The sequence below is a fragment of the Xenopus laevis genome, chromosome 1S (assembly GCF_017654675.1).
Source record: "Xenopus laevis strain J_2021 chromosome 1S, Xenopus_laevis_v10.1, whole genome shotgun sequence".
Lineage (NCBI taxonomy): Eukaryota > Metazoa > Chordata > Amphibia > Anura > Pipidae > Xenopus > Xenopus laevis.
Genome location: NC_054372.1, coordinates 164597374 through 164604164, shown reverse-complemented (window position 1 = coordinate 164604164; position 6791 = coordinate 164597374).

Here is a 6791-nt window from a genome sequence, read left to right as displayed (position 1 = left end):
AACTTCACTGCAGAATAAATCAAATCAGATGCAATCCAACCAGGGGAAGGCCCATGTGGAGTCAAACAGATACACAGCATTTTGGGAGGTGCCCCTTCATCAGGTTGAATTGCATCTGTTACTTTAAGTCAAAATCAATAAATATTCAGAAGAACCTTGGTGCCAATACATATCTATCTACACTACACTTTATGCTCCAAATAGTATAATTCTGTTGTTAATTATCCACAGTTTCATTGCTGCTAGATTATTTTTTGGGAAGGATGAATTCTTAATTGTTCATAATATAAACATTTATTCTTAATTGTGTCACTTTATAAAGATCCAACTCTTTTACAGCTTCAGTATGCACATTAATAAAAATGACCAATGTACCTGATGATTGGTTATTATATGATCTAAGCAAAGGAACCATATTAACATGATAATTTTGACTCAGGCAACAAAATCTTACTAATCGCAACGGGCGAGCCGCTGTAATATCTACAAATTCTAGAAAACAAATAAAGTATGTGGCAAAAGAAAAACACTTAAATTTATTTGAGCTCTTTGAAATGGCTCCCTTGTAGACCACATCTGAACAGTTCAGGAACTGAACCAAGCGGATAGCAGTGTGAGGTTGATACTGGAATCAGCAGTCTACATGAAGAAGACATTGGGCTTGGTTTGCAGTGATCATTTACTTGTGAGATATGGAATGTTGGAAAAGGACAGACATGGTAGCAGCGGAAGCTATAGGGAGTAAAACAGAAGGAGATAGAACAGAAGAAAAGGAGTGACAGAGGTATAGTTTTATTTCACATAAGCGGTATAAGGTGTGATTGAATCAATATGTTACAATAAGCAAGGAAAAGGGTAGTGCAAGGAAGGAAAAGGCTAACAGAAGATAAACTAGACCAAGATCCAAGGCATAGACACTAGAAATATAAGCTACAGTGGCATCCATTATCGGGAAACCAATTATCCATAGAGCTCTGTATTACAGAAAGATGGTCTATCATAGACTCCATCTCATCCAAATTTTTCAAATTTTTAAAAACTATTTCCCTTTTCTCTGCAAAAATAAAACAGTACCTTGTACTTGATCCAAACTAAGATATAAAACTGTAAATCCTTACTAGAGGCAAATCCAGCCTATTGGGTTTATCTAGTGTTTATATGATTTACCAGTGAACTTAGGGGCAGATTTATCAAGGGTCGAATTTAGAGTTCATGGGAGTTATTTTAAAGTCCCATAAACTCGAAATTCGACCAATTGCAATTTATTATAAAAATTAGGATCGACCCGGAAATTCGAATCGAATTCATTTCAAGTTTTTAAAACTCGATTCAAGTATTTAACTCGAATGTCAGGAAGGCTGCAAACAACTCCAAATTGATCCCAGGATGTCTTCCACAGGCTAAAACAACAATTCGGAAAGTTCAAGGTGGTGAATACATGAATTTGACTTCTTAAAGGGCCAGTGTATGATAAATTTCAAAAATCTAATTTTGAAAAACTCAAATCAAGGGGCATACTAATCAAGGGTCGAATTTCGAATTGAAAAAACTTTGAAATTCTAATTCAAAAAGACCAACCAAAATTAAGTTGAAGTTTTTTTTTGGTCGAATAAGTCTGTTTTCGATTGAATAGGTCCGTATTTGGCCAGATTCGAATCATGCGAATAGAAGGAATATCGCATTAGATCGAATTAGATTAGAAGTTTTTCCGAATAAAAAACTTTGATTTTTCAAAGGTGGGTCTAGGAGGTCCCCCAAAGGCTAAAACAGCAATTCAGCAGGTTTTAGATGGTCGAAGTTGAATTTTTAAAGAGACAGTACATGATAAATTTTGATATTCTAATTTTTGAATTTTTTTTCAAATTCAAATCAAATTTGGACTATTTCCTAGTCAAAGTACACAAAAAATAGCTTGAAATGTGAATTTTTTTCATTAGAAAATTCGCCTCACTTTTTTTCCTTTCTATTTTTCTTTTTCTCTGTCTACCTTTCTACTAAAACCTCCTTCATTTCCATGAGGATTCATTGTTTCGTTATTGTGATATCTATTTTCAGGACGTGGTACATAAATGTTACTTGTACTAATTGAAGAGTCATACTCTGTGATGCAATATCTGATACTGTCACTTGAATAATCTCTTACATCATTGTTGTACCTGTTATCTTTTTTTTTTGTAAATGAAGGTCAATAAAACGTTAAATTACAAAAAGAAAATTCGCCTCGACCATTGATAAATCTGCCCCCAAATGTTAACAATTCCCTAGTTGAATTTGACAGTTGGCCATAAAAAACGAAAAAAATTGAATTCAAAATTAGTATTAGAAAATTCGAATTGTCAATCGACCCTGGATAAATCTGCCCCTTAGGGTATGAAGATCCAAATGACCAAATTACTGAAAGATCCATTATCCGGAAAACCCCAGGTCCTGAGCATCCTGGATAACAGGTCCCATACCTAAAAGTAAGAGAATAGCTCAAAAGTTACATGATGTGGCAGGCTAGAACTAGAAAGAGATACATAGAATATTTGTTGAGAAAAAGAAAAAGCCTTCTAGGCATGATATAAATGAACCTGTATTAGAAAAAATATAAAAGGAGATATTTGCTCTGTATTGCTAAGCTATGTCAGAACAGAATCTATATTCAGTATATAAGCTATTGAATATTATATGGGGATGTACTAAATTTACTGTACGTGTGTGTGATGTACTCATACTGTCTGTAAGATATTTACTGTCCAGGTATATCAGTCAAAATATAAAGACAGACATAAAAGCTGCAGTTTTTTTCAACTCAGTATATATTTCCATAGTCACATATATTCCTTCATCAGCAACAAATGTCAGCTATGCACAATTATGTAATGTTCCCTGGCAAAACAAAAGTAGTGTTTGATTAATATTTGCTCTTCATCCCACTAGAGCATTTCACACATTCTTGACCTTCAGCTGATAGTAAAACTGTATGTCTTTGCAATCTAAGAATGTCTTGTTTCACCTGTAATCTGCGCAGTTCTGCTGACCCGGGTAACCATAATAACATGGACCAAAATAGAAACCTTGGCAAGCTGTAGATTAATGTCATGCTATCAGGGGAATGTAATAAAAGTCGCAAAGAGCAAAACAATTCGCACCAATAAGACTAAAAATCCACATCTCTCAATGTAATATTGTTCCTTAAACTGTTATTGCATTGCGAATTTTAATTGCGCACTCATAAGAAGTGCTTGAAGGTGTCGTAATCTTTTGGAGCAAACATAACGACTTTTTCAGTAAGAAGTTTTATTACATTGACTGCACATTGGTGCAAACTATAAAATTCGCAAACGGTCTTTCACTGTCGGTGAACAGTCGCTAAACAGTTTCCGGGCTCGCAAAAGCTATATTAAATTCGCACAAAGCAAAATTTGTTTGCGCAAAGGCATAACTTTTCGCATTGCGAATAGTTTTTCCGATTTTTATTACATTCCCCCGAATATATGTTATATGGTTTTATTTCTCTGCACAGATATTTGGGAAATTTAGAGCATGCAATATTTATTTGTCCATGGTTAGAGCACATTAAGTAGGAATAAACACATTTCCATTGTTTGAGGTATACCACATTGTGCTGTTTTGCAAAAATGTAAAGTATAATTATATATATATAGTTTTTTAAAACGAAACAAGCTGAAATGCCGCTCCTCACCTTTCTTATTGGGCGCACGTGGGCAAGGCTTAATTTACATACTAAACAAGTTAGCCCCAGCACTCTCAACATATGACCCCTTAAAAAAATATTCTTGCGCAACTGAACTGTAACTTTCTTAAAAAAGACACTTTTAGTTACAAAGTTTATACAAAGCATGCATAAGCTGCATGCTTTATATGAAGAGAACCTGGGAATGTGGGGAGAGCAGTGACATCTAGGAAGTGCTGAATGGAAAGTGAAAGTAATTGTCTGCCCGGCCTCTATGTCATTGGCATAGAGGAGGGGCAGGCAATATTTGATAAACAGCTGAGATTTTTAAATGAGTTTACAATAGCTATGAATGCTTTAATAAAAAAAAGAATTTGGATTTCATGTTTAATTTGAAAAGGACTTTTATTATACAGCTTTTTATGTCTGGGTGACAGGTCCACTTTAATCTTTTTTCTCTGTAAAGAATTTAATAAACATTACTTTTAGCAGACTTATGGTATGGTGATTCAAGTTACAGAAAGATCCCTTATTCTGAAACCTCCAAGCATTTCGAATTATACTGTAGATCCTATACCATTTGTATTTTTTTAATAAATATCCTGATATGTGCATAACATCAGCTGGTTGTGCTGTATTCTTTATAGTACAGAAATGGGACCTTGAAACCTTGAAAAGGGACAGCTTCAAACAAGGACCAACAATAGAGCTATGAAGCCTTTAAACCATTAATCAAACAATATATTTGGAGACTATTTACCTAACATACCTCCATGTAGGCAGCAATGAGCTAACATAATAATAGCACCATCTTTTGTTATTTGTAATAATATGTTCTGTATTTCCATTTAACGTTACTGTTAACATTGCTGTTCCTTGTATGATACAGACTGAAATGAATATGATTGTTTGAAAGATCAGTGAGAAGGAAATGTGGTTATGCTGAAGGTTATGTTGAAGTGTGGAACTTGAATTGAAAGCAAAATGTGAAACAAAGACATGCCCAAAGAAATGAAGACAAAGAGATAAAAAAAAATTTCAATAAAAAGACAAATGATATCAGAAGCCAGTCCAGAAAAGAGCCATCTGTTTTCATATAACAATAGCTAATTATTACCATGGCTGCCTTGCTTGCCACTTATTACTTTAGATGGGCATCTGTACCCAACGGTCACCTAAATAGTCTCGAGATTAGAAATCACACCAGCACCTGGGAACTGGGAATGAAAATACAGAATGGCTTTTCCTAAGGGCATTTCCGTGTGAGTAAATCTAACTTGTCTGTTTTTTTTTTGAAGGGTTTGATAGAAACCCACCAGAGAAAGCAGAACCTTATGGCATTAAAATCTAAAGTCTATGTGACTACAAGAGGTTATCGTTAGATAGAAGTATTAGACTCAACAATATAATGAGTTCAAGTAGAGAAAAATGTTACATACAATACACTTTATATGTTTTCATTATATATATATATATATATATATATATATATATATATATATATATATATATATATATATATATATATATATATATATATATATATATATATATATTTCCTTATTTTCCTTGATAAAGGTTCCTGTGTGGGACTGAAACGTTGGACGAATAAACCTTTTATCCTTTTACCCTCATTTGCCTATTTTTGTACAAATCATGTGAGTGCCATCACTGTATATGCTGTATTTAGTATTTTTACATGAGCACCCAGGTTTCAACTGCTTTTAGGGTTTGCGGCCCACACACACTGTTATAGATATATATAGATATATATATATATATAGATAAATCCAAGAGTCCTCTGCACTCAACCCATTATCAATATATTTAAGACAGCGACATTTTGTGCATACTGCTACTAAAAAATGCCTTACCCTTTAAACAAAACAGGGATTGTTTGTCCATATATTGCAATATATTTAAGCTGGCCAACTACGTCAAAGTCATCCCATATCTGGCCAGTCCTATGCTCAATTTTATCTGATTCATTAAGAATTCTATTGCTTCATTATACATTTTACAAAGGGACTAGGTATTACCTGCAACTTAACTTGCTGCTTTCAAAGTAAACCTCCATACTTGGCTGCCCTTTTATTAGACACCAGTGGGATCACCTGACTATAGCTGGGAAGGGTGGGAGCTACAACATGGAGCTGGTCACTGCTCCTGTATAAACTATAACAAACAAGGGAAAGTTGTGCTCACCACTATTTTTTAAAACCATTAGGCGGGGGTGCAATGAGGCTGTGACCACAAAATACATATAGTCAAATCCAAGAGTCCTCTGCACTCAACCCATTATCAATATATTTAAGACAGCGACATTTTGTGCATACTGCTACTAAAAAATGCCTTACCCTTTAAACAAAACAGGGATTGTTTGTCCATATATTGCAATATATTTAAGCTGGCCAACTACGTCAAAGTCATCCCATATCTGGCCAGTCCTATGCTCAATTTTATCTGATTCATTAAGAATTCTATTGCTTCATTATACATTTTACAAAGGGACTAGGTATTACCTGCAACTTAACTTGCTGCTTTCAAAGTAAACCTCCATACTTGGCTGCCCTTTTATTAGACACCAGTGGGATCACCTGACTATAGCTGGGAAGGGTGGGAGCTACAACATGGAGCTGGTCACTGCTCCTGTATAAACTATAACAAACAAGGGAAAGTTGTGCTCACCACTATTTTTTAAAACCATTAGGCGGGGGTGCAATGAGGCTGTGACCACAAAATACATATAGTCAAATCCAAGAGTCCTCTGCACTCAACCCATTATCAATATATTTAAGACAGAGACATTTTGTGCATACTGCTACTAAAAAATGCCTTACCCTTTAAACAAAACAGGGATTGTTTGTCCATATATTGCAATATATTTAAGCTGGCCAACTACGTCAAAGTCATCCCATATCTGGCCAGTCCTATGCTCAATTTTATCTGATTCATTAAGAATTCTATTGCTTCATTATACATTTTACAAAGGGACTAGGTATTACCTGCAACTTAACTTGCTGCTTTCAAAGTAAACCTCCATACTTGGCTGCCCTTTTATTAGACACCAGTGGGATCACCTGACTATAGCTGGGAAGGGTGGGAGCTACAA